This window comes from Pseudophryne corroboree, chromosome 2, assembly GCF_028390025.1.
Source record: "Pseudophryne corroboree isolate aPseCor3 chromosome 2, aPseCor3.hap2, whole genome shotgun sequence".
NCBI classification, from domain to species: Eukaryota; Metazoa; Chordata; class Amphibia; order Anura; family Myobatrachidae; genus Pseudophryne; species Pseudophryne corroboree.
The window spans coordinates 707,579,796-707,592,727 of NC_086445.1; the positions used below are offsets into that span (position 1 = coordinate 707,579,796).

At 43.2% G+C, this 12,932-nt stretch overlaps 1 pseudogene; it reads left to right on the top strand.

Annotated features, from left to right (window-relative positions):
* The first annotated feature begins 9,899 nt into the window (after positions 1–9,899).
* LOC135051662 (5S ribosomal RNA) lies at positions 9,900–10,018 on the top strand (annotated as a pseudogene).
* The last annotated feature ends 2,914 nt before the right edge of the window (positions 10,019–12,932 follow it).

Below are 12,932 nucleotides of genomic sequence, written 5' to 3' on the forward strand. Positions count from 1 at the left end.
GTTGCGAGGCAATGCCTACTTTTCCAGGAGGAAACGTACTGCAAGTAACACCCTCCTCTTCCCATGTCATGAGGAGGGTGTCAATTCTCGCTCAGGGTGCTAACAGGCCTGGAGTCAGCCCTGGGAAGAAGTTGGGGAGGGCAGGTGGAGCTGGGTACCAGCATGAAGTGTAGCTATGACAGAACCTTAAGGGACCCCTACAGGAAGCAAGAAAATGAAGTGAACCACATTGCTAAGACTGAAGTGACTAAAGGAATCAGCAAAGAAACATGTGGTCAAAACTTTCAAAGACTCCACAGAGAATGAGCACAGAAAAATTACCCTTGAATCTTGTTGTTATTGGTAACTAGGGTCCCCTCATTTTCTGTGTAATAAAGAGGACAAAAGTCAAATTGGAGAGGGTCAAAGTTGAGGTTAGCAGAGAGGAATGTTGAGAGATGTGTATAGCCTCTCATGAGTTTTGGAAAGATTGTATGGTAGTTTGACTGAGAGGTGGGCTCAAGAAAGAGTTTCTTGAGAATACATGGGCATGCCTTAAGGAAGAGGGGTAGATGCAGGTAAAAGAGATGGGCAAGTTATAGGAAGACATTAGGAGAGAGGGAACACTACAGGTGGAAGGGGATTGTATCAAGGGGTCAGGTCGAAACAGAAGAGCTTGGGTGTGCTCCCTGATGGTGGGAAGGAAGGAGCACAAGGAGGGGAAACTACAGTATATGCAAAGGAAGCGAGGGTAGGAGAAGATGGCTCCTGACAAAAAGAGAATTCCGTCTGATAGAGTTGACAGCAGGGAAGAGGCAGAGAAGGGAGCTGAATGTGGCAATTTGCTTAGTTGCTATTAAATTTCATATATTATAAATAGAACCCTTTATAATACAAGAGATACAGAAGTAAATTTACTAAGAATCAATGTTGCTGTCAATTTAAAGCTAATGGGCATCAATGCTTTTGTATATAAATTAACAGTGTTTAATAAACATCAGTTTTGACCTTTGACTATCATTTTAAATCCTCTGTCTATGCTCATTGGTTTTTAATCCCTATCCTGCTGCAAACCCTCAGATCCCACACTGTGACCAATCAGCAAAACTGCATTCATTCTTATATAGAGTGTCTGCCAGTGACCTCTCTGTCTCGTCAGGGCTCAGCATTTTGTTTTTGTTTTGCCAACACCGATGGATGCTACATGGACGGAAGAGAACCTGTTTCCAGGAATTTGTGAGTAATAAATTGATGAAAAAGGTACAAGCTTATTTAATACAAATAATACTATATTTGGTGTGTATGCAGAGGATTATCTAGAGAGAAGGAGAACCATGTGTAGGCTCGGTCTGGCCCCTCCTCTCTAGCCGGCAGCACTGTAGCTCTGGGCACTAAGATCCCTAGGTAACTCTAGCCAGTGTCGGACTGGGGCATGAAGGGCCCACCGGGGGAATGCAGTGATAGGGGCCCATACTTAAGGGTGTTGCCAGCCTCCACAGAGGCTTGTAATACACAATAGTCTTGTGCAGTGTAATGCAACATATCTACCATGTATAATACAAGTGCACAGTCTGGAACCTGATCCCTAGAGGAAGGAGTGGGCACTCAGGCAGTGGGGCCTACTGGTGGTTTCCCTGGTACCCCTGTGGGCCAGTCCGACCCTGACTCTAGCGCTGTTTCAGAGCCTAGAGTGCATGCGCAGATCTCCAGGAAAATGGTGTGGTGACAATTTTCCCAGTGATTTTGCTACTGTGCATGCGCAAAACACCAGGAAAATGGTGCTGTGCATTTTCCCAGTGATTTCTGCAGCGCTGCTGCTGTGCCACGGGACTCCGGAGGGTAAGTATTAAAAATAATGGGTGCAGATTGTGCATTGTAGCCCCCCTGGACCCTGAGGGCCCATGTGCACAGCACCCACTGCACCCATCAAAACTACGCCAGTGTGTGTGTATGTCCTATTTTTTATATATTTTTTAAAGGTGGACTACAGATGCCATCAGGCTATTGATTCCTGAACATGCTGGGATTTGTGGTTCTTTAAGTGTCATCATGCCCTTTCATGCCACCTGTAGAGATCAATAGGAAAAATAAGTACCTCTGTACCCACTGCACCAGGGGTACTGAGAAGAGCCCTGGGTTGGTTGTCTTTATGCAGGGCCAAAACTAGGGGGGGGCTAAGGGGTCACGCGCCCCGGGCGCCGGATTTCCGGGGGCGCAGGGACCTCTACCGGTCTGTCAGCTGCTTCACCAACTCCCGCCCGCCGCTATCATCTCCTTCAGCTGGGTGACCGACGCGGTGCCGCCGCTGCTGCATGTCTCCCTGTACAGCCAGAGACTCCCTCTGCAGCTGCTTGTCCAACACTCGGCCACCCACCGCGATCATGTCCTGCAGCTGAGTACGGAGGCGCCGCGGTCCCGACGCTGCTGCTGGTGACCTCTGTATTCCGGCCCGGCAGCGCCTTCTGCAAGCCAGCGACAAGTTCATCGAAGTCCCCACTAAGGCAAGTAGGCACTGTGTGAGGGGGGAGCCCAGGCAGGAGGAGCAGCCTGTGCAATATATGTATAGAGCATATATGCATATACTGTGTCTGCTGTGTGTGTGTCGGTATATATATATATATATATATATATATATATATATATATACTATGGGGTATATTTACTAAGCTCCCGATTTTGACCGAGATGCCGTTTTTTCATCAAAGTGTCATCTCGGTCAATCTCGGTCATTTACTAAACACTAATCACGGCAGTGATGAGGGCATTCGTAATTTTTTTCTAGTTCAGGTAAAAAATTACGAATGAATACACCATCGGTCAAATTACGCCTGTTTAAGTATGAATCTCGGTCATTTACTAAGAAGTGCAAAGCAAAAAAACCCAAAACACTGCCGTGAAAAATTACAATTCGTAAAAAAGTCCTAAAAAAAAAACAGACCTGCTTTTTTTATTCGTGATTTGAGATGCATGCAGGGATCCATGAGATCCGTGCATGTATATCAGTGGGAAGGGGTTGGAAAGTGTTTTTTTTTGCCAAAAAAAATTGCGTGGGGTCCCCCCTCCTAAGCATAACCAGCCTCGGGCTCTTTGAGCCGATCCTGGTTGCAGAAATATGGGAAAAAAAATGACAGGGGTTCCCCCATATTTAAGCAACCAGCATCGGGCTCCACTAGCTGGACAGATAATGCCACAGCCGGGGGTCACTTTTATATAGCGCCCTGCGGCCGTGGCATCAAAAATCCAACTAGTCACCCCTGGCCGGGGTACCCTGGGGGAGTGGGGACCCTTCAATCAAGGGGTCCCCCCCCCCAGCCACCCAAGGGCCAGGGGTGAAGCCCGAGGCTGTCCCCCCCCATCCAATGGGCTGCGGATGGGAGGGCTGATAGCCTTTGTTGTAAAATAAAAGATATTGTTTTTAGTAGCAGTACTACAAGTCCCAGCAAGCCTCCCCCGCATGCTTGTACTTGGAGAACCACAAGTACCAGCATGCGGCGGAAAAACGGGCCCGCTGGTACCTGTAGTACTACCACTAAAAAAATACCCAAAAAAACACAAGACGCACACACCGTGAAAGTATAATTTTATTACATACATACACACATACATACATACTTACCTTATGTTCCCACGCAGGTCGGTCCTCTTCTCCAGTAGAATCCAAGGGGTACCTGTTGAAGAAATTCTACTCACCAGATCCAGTGGTCCAGGCTCCTCGGCAAATCCAGGGATAATCCACGTACTTGAATAAAACAAAAAAACGGTTGCCCGACCACGAACTGAAAGGTGACCCATGTTTGCACATGGGTCACCTTTCCACGAATGCCAGAAACCCACTTTGCCTTCTGGCTAAGTGGGTTTCTTCAGCCAATCAGGGAGTGCCACGTTGTAGCACTCTCCTGATCAGCTGTGTGCTGCTGTCCTCACTGACAGGCAGCACGCGGCAGTGTTACAATGTAGCGCCTATGCGCTACATTGTAACCAATGATGGGAACTTTCTGCCCTGCGGTTGACCTAAAGTGACGTCACCGCTGAGCAGAAAGTTCCCATCATTGGTTACAATGTAGCGCATAGGCGCTACATTGTAACACTGCCGCGTGCTGCCTGTCAGTGAGGACAGCAGCACACAGCTGATCAGGAGAGTGCTACAACGTGGCACTCCCTGATTGGCTGAAGAAACCCACTTAGCCAGAAGGCAAAGTGGGTTTCTGGCATTCGTGGAAAGGTGACCCATGTGCAAACATGGGTCACCTTTCAGTTCGTGGTCGGGCAACCGTTTTTTTGTTTTATTCAAGTACGTGGATTATCCCTGGATTTGCCGAGGAGCCTGGACCACTGGATCTGGTGAGTAGAATTTCTTCAACAGGTACCCCTTGGATTCTACTGGAGAAGAGGACCGACCTGCGTGGGAACATAAGGTAAGTATGTATGTATGTGTGTATGTATGTAATAAAATTATACTTTCACGGTGTGTGCGTCTTGTGTTTTTTTGGGTATTTTTTTAGTGGTAGTACTACAGGTACCAGCGGGCCCGTTTTTCCGCCGCATGCTGGTACTTGTGGTTCTCCAAGTACAAGCATGCGGGGGAGGCTTGCTGGGACTTGTAGTACTGCTACTAAAAACAATATCTTTTATTTTACAACAAAGGCTATCAGCCCTCCCATCCGCAGCCCATTGAATGGGGGGGGACAGCCTCGGGCTTCACCCCTGGCCCTTGGGTGGCTGGGGGGGGGGACCCCTTGATTGAAGGGGTCCCCACTCCCCCAGGGTACCCCGGCCAGGGGTGACTAGTTGGATTTTTGATGCCACGGCCGCAGGGCGCTATATAAAAGTGACCCCCGGCTGTGGCATTATCTGTCCAGCTAGTGGAGCCCGGTGCTGGTTTTAAAAATACGGGGGACCCCTACTCTTTTTGTCCCCCGTATTTTTGGGACCAGGACCAGGCGCAGAGCCCGATGCTGGTTGCTTAAATATGGGGGAACCCCTGTCATTTTTTTTCCCATATTTCTGCAACCAGGATCGGCTCAAAGAGCCCGAGGCTGGTTATGCTTAGGAGGGGGGACCCGACGCAATTTTTTTTAGGATTTTACTTTGTTTAATTTAAAAAAAAAAAAAAATACGAACCCCAGCACGGATCACACAGATCCGGCCGAGATTGATTGTAAAAAAAAACGGCAGTGTTTTGCTAATCACTGCCGTCAAATTAGGTAAAAAAACACGAATGACATCGACATCGGAAGAAAAGAAAAATACGAATACGACAGCTTAGTAAATCCATCGTAATCAATTCAAAAAGTTGCAGTTTTACACTGTCGATGTCATTCGTGATTGAACTTTGACCTATTTTCGGAAATTACGAATGTTAGTAAATGTACCCCCATGTGTTTAAAAATAAATGAATAAATATAGCACACCAGCTATCCGCATCGCACGGCGCCGAGCCGACGCATGCGCACAACGGACACAATCCAAACCGGAAGAGGGGCGGAAGTGGGGCGGAGATGACGTTCCACCCAGCCCGGACCGGAAGTTGACGGACTTTGTTGTCCTTTATGTTACAAACGTTATTATGACTACATGCAATATCGTTTTCACAATTGAATATACTATTTGGCCCCCTTACTCCATTCACTACATGTCTAGGTGTTTATTCATGTACTTTAATACCTCCACAGCAACTCACCAATTAACAAACAGGAAGTGATGTTGCTAACACCTCCCACAGCTAGGAGGTATAAATATGCTCTGTCTCTAGCCTCTCATTACCCCTTGATGAAGTCCATGAGGGACGAAACGCGTTGGGTACCACTCTGAACATACCTCCACTATTGAAGTTAAGCTACCTCTCTTTCATTTTTACCTATTTTTTATTCCTTTTTCATGCCCATCCTGCATTTTTTGTACTTGTTTTTATACTTATTGCTCTTGTTTCTATGGACCTTTCATTGATTTTTGGTATATGTGTTACAACTTTTTAGCCTCAACTCTGCTGCTTTTATACCAGATTTTATTGATTAGGTTGCATTTTTTAAAATTGTTTACAAGTTTTAAAATAACTATATACCCTATATATAACACCCCCCCCCTTTTTTTAGTGCATTGTATTCTGAGAATAAATTTAATTTTTATTTTTTATTGAACACCTGGCTTTTACATTATTATTTCGACACCTTTGGTCGCTTGTAAGTACCTCATCCTTCCGTACCCATTTCTAACCCTCTAGGCATATGTACCAGTGCCTATATATTTTTTGAGGTCCATAAGCTGACGCCCTAATAGCCTATAGGGAGTGTCCTCCAGGTAACATATATATATATCCCTTGACAATTAACTCAGAATACTCTCCTTCCTAATACTGTTGTTTACAAACTTTGACACTACTTCTGTGGCGCTACCAGCTTCCTTTGTACACATCCTTTTCTCTTGGTATTATTGCTTCCAGCTGCCTGGAGGGAACCAGTATCGAACACAGTATGTTTGGAATTAACGAACGCACTAATAAAAGGAGTAATGTGTGCCAAAAGATTTTCAATGAGACTACCATCCCCGAGACTGAACCAACCAATACCGACTTGGATGACATGTTTTGGAATATCGAAAGACTGTTAACCAAGGAAGTAAAAGCATGGTGGGACATCAGGGGTTTAGAACATTATGTCAGTGTCAGTAGGGTCCCGAGGGGCTTAAGGATAATGAAACAGCCTACTTTTGGAAAAGAGAATCAGGAATTCATGCAAGAATGGGATAAAACCCTGCATAATTGTTCAATCAATCTCATGAAATTACTTGTCACGGAGAAAAAACGCATTATCTCAGACCTAGAAGTAGAAATAAAAGAGGCTGAGAGTAAAATGGAAGTACACAAAGATAAAGAGGATTTTAGGATAAATGAGAAGGTACTGAATAAAAAACTGGAACGTATAGAAGATGAGGTTATCAGAAACAAAGAAAGGAAATTCGCTAGAGACAGACATGACTATGAAAATAACCAGGTTAAGAATTGGAGTCGCTTCTCTGAAGGAGGACAGGCAGCTCCAAAAGTGAGGAGGGAGTATTGGAAAACTGTACCTAGCAAATTCAGAGGTCCCAGACCGACTACCAAAGAGAGCCAGGAATCACCTAACTTCAAAACAACTAATCGCTTTGCAGCACTACAGAGACTTGACTCCACTACACAGGAGTCTTTTTTATCACCAGGTACAAACCACCACCACCCCCGAGGTACAACAAAGACACCTGCAAGAATGAAAAACATCTCACCTCGCAAAAGAAGATTCGTAGACGAAGAGGATGTCGCGGGGGTAGAAGGGAGAAGACTATACAAGAGACGAAATCTCGTGTAGAACCCCCTGTACCCAAAGGTATCTTCAATCTTTCAAACCACACCTTGACGAACTATGAAACTACACTCCTTAACAAAGGTCTTTCCTTTGCACCCACAAAGGGCATGAATAAGTTCGATGTTTTCATCGACTTGAATAAATTCATAAGAAAAATCACTCTAAAACGTCACTTTATAAAGAAAGAGGATGCAGTGATACAGAATTATGAACAATCCAAATCAGGTTTGAAGCCCACATCTAAATTTTACCCTTTGGAATCAAAGGGTCATAATGTGGGCCTCTTCTATGAGCTAGTCAAGAAGGATCTACTTGATGCTGACATCTCATCTATCAAAGAAAAAAATCTCTCAAACAGAGAGACGGAAGCTATTAAACACCTACAAGAGAATAAAAATATTGTTATAAAACCGGCTGATAAAGGGGGGGGGTTAGTTATTATGGACAGAGAAGCCTATGTCGCAGAAGCTCTCAGACTGCTAGGAGATCGGACATCCTACACCCCACTGTCGAACGACCCTAAGGAACCTTTCGTGGAAGAACTGAGACTCATGCTTCTAAAGGCTTTTAGAAAGGAGATACTGATGAAAGATGAATTCCAGTATCTCCTAAACTCTAACCCCACCACCCCCATTTTTTACTTTCTCCCAAAGGTACACAAATCCCTGGACAACCCCCCTGGTAGGCCAATTGTGGCAGGCATTGATTCTCTGACTTCACATCTGTCAGAATACGTTGACATATTCCTGAGGAAATATGTGATGGAACTGCCGGCCTTCCTTAAGGATACTACATCGGTTCTGAATCTTTTGGAACCATTAAAATGGAAAGATACCTACAGGTGGGCCACAATTGATGTGCAATCTTTATATACCTGCATAGAACACGAAAAGGGCATCGAGGCATGTAACAACTTCCTAATTCTGGACCCTCAAATTACAGAAGATCATAGACTATTTTTATGCGAGCTCATGAATTTTATACTCAAACATAATTATTTTACATTTTTAGACGGATTTTATCTTCAAATTTGTGGTACAGCTATGGGCACTATCTTCGCGCCTAGCTTTGCTAATTTGTTCATGGGTAAATGGGAGAATGACTACATTTACACTAATCACCCATACCAACGGAATATCATCTTTTACAAACGCTATATAGATGATATTTTATTAATTTGGGAGGGAGACCAGTTGAGTTTTAAAGAATTTTTAACCTACATTTCGGACAATAGCATGAATCTCAAATTCACGGCCAATGAAGATACAGAACGGATCGAGTTCCTAGATCTTGTTCTAACACATTCAGGAGAGGAAATCATCACAAGCAATTTCATTAAGAAGGTGGACATGAATAGTTACGTCCACTATAGAAGCAATCACCGTCAACAATGGAAGGACAATACCCCCTTTTCCCAATTTAATAGAATAGCGAGGAATTGCAAGAAGGAAGATGACAGAGATCAACAACTTGAAGTGTACAAAGGAAGATTCAAGGAAAAAGGGTACCCGTCCCGACTCCTAGAAGAAGCCACTACCAAGACTAAAGGTTTAGAAAGAAGGGAACTTCTTAAGTATAAACCTAAGGACATCAAGGAGGACACAGTTAAGTTTATTACGACGTACAGCAGACATGAAAAACTGATTAAGAATGTCCTTAAAAAGCACTGGAACATTTTGCTTATGGACCCTGTTCTTAAAGACTACCTCACTAAAGAGCCTAAAATGGTCTTTCGAAAATCTAGGAGTTTGAAAGATCTTGTAGCCCCTAGCATGCTGAGGAACCCAGAAGTCGTAAGCAGAATGCCTAAATGTGTGGGAAGTTTTAAATGTGGTAGGTGTAACATTTGCAGATACCTCCATCCAAATAGGAAATCATTCCACAATGACAAAACTAACAAGGAATATCGGATCAAACAATTCATCAACTGTAACACCCTATCGGTGATCTACCTTCTGGAATGTTCCTGTAAATTAAAGTACATTGGGAAAACTAAGAGACCCCTTAAAATACGTATCCAGGAACATGTCAGGAATATCAAGAACAAAGTCCTCACCCATGCAGTATCCAAACATTTCAATCTTTGCCACAACTCGGATCCTGAGGCATTAACGTACAAAGGAATTGAACTGGTCGCACTGGGAGATAGAGGCGGTGACCTTTCGAACCTCCTTTCAAGAAGAGAGATGTTCTGGATATACGAACTGAACACGCTCCAGCCGGATGGCTTCAACGAAGGGTACGAAATAGCCCCGTTCCTGTGATACAAACCTTCCGCTTTCTACGCTTCCCACTCCTGTCTCCCCCTAAAGAAACCCCCTCCTTTGCGACATGTATTGCACTTGCTCACTATTTCCTGGGCTTTTTTTACAAAGCTTATTTAGCTGTACCTGGTTATCACCAGGTAGCATCGCAAGTACGATGCATTAGTGCCAATTAGCCAACTTGGCACCAATACGTTTACCCTCACTCTCTTGCACTATTAATGTATAAACTTCCTTTCCGCCCACTCTCCTTGGCAGTAGTGAGTTCATCATGGTATCCATTGCTTATATGAGACCCCGTCTCCTACTCAGCCCTATACATTACAACCATACCTCCTTGGGGACGCCCAACACCGTCCGATCTTGGAAGCTAAGCAAGGTTGGGCCCGGTCAGTACAAGGATGGGAGACCCCCTTGGGAGACCGGGTGTTGTAAATCCGGAGGCGCTGAGGTAGCTTTCGCCTTTTGGGATATCTCTTAAAATCATGGATAATGCTCTGCTCACATCACCATGGGCACTTCCTCCGTGATGTCGACCTAGTTGTTATCTACATTACTTCAGCCTCCTGCGCAATTTCTACCCGCCTTCTGCGTAATTTCTACTCGCTCCTCTATCGCTCTTATTTAAACTACATTACACATTTTATGTATCTGTATCTCTTCTAGTTAATTCATAGCCCATCTATTCTGAGTATGATCCTTCTTAAATGCCATTTTCAGCTATTCAGACGCCTTATTTATTTATTTATTTACATGCCTTTTATCATTTTCGTTTTTATGTACCCCCCGGGGAGATGCATCACCTATGCAAAACCACCTCAAAGATGTACCCACAGCCAAACATAATTGACGAACATTGACATATGCAAACTGCAGCAGATTAATATCGCTGACATCAGCTCTTCATTCCGTCCTCTGACAACCCAAAAAATGGCCGCCGCCCATCAAAGGGACAGTACACTGAAGATGGTCCCCGCAGCAGCACTACAACCAAGCTTGGATAACCAAAAAGATGGCCGCCGACTACAACCAAGCTTGGATAACCAAAAAGATGGCCGCCGTCTACAGAAGTGAAAGCACACCAGCTATCCGCATCGCACGGCGCCGAGCCGACGCATGCGCACAACGGACACAATCCAAACCGGAAGAGGGGCGGAAGTGGGGCGGAGATGACGTTCCACCCAGCCCGGACCGGAAGTTGACGGACTTTGTTGTCCTTTATGTTACAAACGTTATTATGACTACATGCAATATCGTTTTCACAATTGAATATACTATTTGGCCCCCTTACTCCATTCACTACATGTCTAGGTGTTTATTCATGTACTTTAATACCTCCACAGCAACTCACCAATTAACAAACAGGAAGTGATGTTGCTAACACCTCCCACAGCTAGGAGGTATAAATATGCTCTGTCTCTAGCCTCTCATTACCCCTTGATGAAGTCCATGAGGGACGAAACGCGTTGGGTACCACTCTGAACATACCTCCACTATTGAAGTTAAGCTACCTCTCTTTCATTTTTACCTATTTTTTATTCCTTTTTCATGCCCATCCTGCATTTTTTGTACTTGTTTTTATACTTATTGCTCTTGTTTCTATGGACCTTTCATTGATTTTTGGTATATGTGTTACAACTTTTTAGCCTCAACTCTGCTGCTTTTATACCAGATTTTATTGATTAGGTTGCATTTTTTAAAATTGTTTACAAGTTTTAAAATAACTATATACCCTATATATAACACCCCCCCCCTTTTTTTAGTGCATTGTATTCTGAGAATAAATTTAATTTTTATTTTTTATTGAACACCTGGCTTTTACATTATTATTTCGACACCTTTGGTCGCTTGTAAGTACCTCATCCTTCCGTACCCATATATATATATATATATATATATATATATATATTCCCTTGGAATTTATTTTTAGATATTGTATTTTTGCCTTATTTTTATTTTTATATTTACTTAAAAACATTATTTATATATATATATATATATATATATGTGTGTGTGTCGGTATATATATATATATATATATATTATATATATATACTGTGTGTTTAAAAATAAATGAATATATATATATATATATATACACACACACACACAGGAACAGATGGGCGGCACTCAGAGCATGTTAACAGGTTAAAGTGCAGTGACTTTATTGCCAATGAGACATCTACGTTTCGGGGACGCAACCCCGTCGTCCCTTGGAATTTATTTTTATATATTGTATTTTTGCTTTATTTTTATATTTTACTTAAAAACATTATATATCTATCTATATATATATATACATATATATATATATATCTATCAGTAGTTGATCACCTTGACAAAGGGGCGTGGTATGGCGTGATATTTAATACACGTTGCCGCTGTGATTTTCATTTCTTTATTTTATTTATATATATATATATATATATATATACTTTTGGCGGCACTCAGAGCATCAAAGAAGGAGACAAGACTGTGCCTAATAGTCAATGTTTCAATGTTACATTATAACATTTTCGTCTGGACAATACACTGTGAGCAACAACATACCTTTATACCCGCCAGACCGTCTGTGGCACCCAGCGTCCGCCGATATTAGTGTGTATTTATTCTTATATACACTTTTATTTTTTCCCTTTTTTTTTATACGGTTTGTTATCCTTGTAATAAGTTATTTGTTCTGTATCACTACCAGGTGAGATTCTCCATGACGCCACGTCCAGCGTCCCGTGATGACGTCATCTTCACTGAACGGGTGCGGCGGACACTGGGTGCCACGAATGGTCTGGCGGGTATAAAGGTATGTTTTTGCTCACATTGCATTGTCCTGACGAAAATGATATACTATAACATTGAAACGTTGACTATTAGACACAGTCTTGTCTCCTTCTTTGATGCTGTGAGTGCCGATGACAGTTTCTCATGAAAGGCACCGGCTATCATGCTGTTTTGTATATAGGAGAAGAGTGCTGCTGACTGCACTTGTGTGTATGTATGTGTATGTATATATATATATATATATATATATATAATTTATTGTGTTTTTTTAATTATTATTATTATTTTTGTATGTGTGTGTGCGGTGGTGGTTGTGGTGGGGGAAGGGGGGGGGGGGGGGGTAAATTTCTGCCTTGCCCCGGGTGCCGAAAATCCTAGTTTCGGCCCTGCTTTATGGAGGGCTGACCCACTTCCCTAGGGATCCCACTATGTTGCATGTGTCCCTGATAAATATAGTGTACCCATCCCGGAGGTCCCCATGCCATTTTCTCCCCTTATTTTTCAATATCAGCCTTTTGCTAAGATGTGTAGGACTAGTTGTCAATTTGTTGTTGGGGCAAGCATATAGATCTTT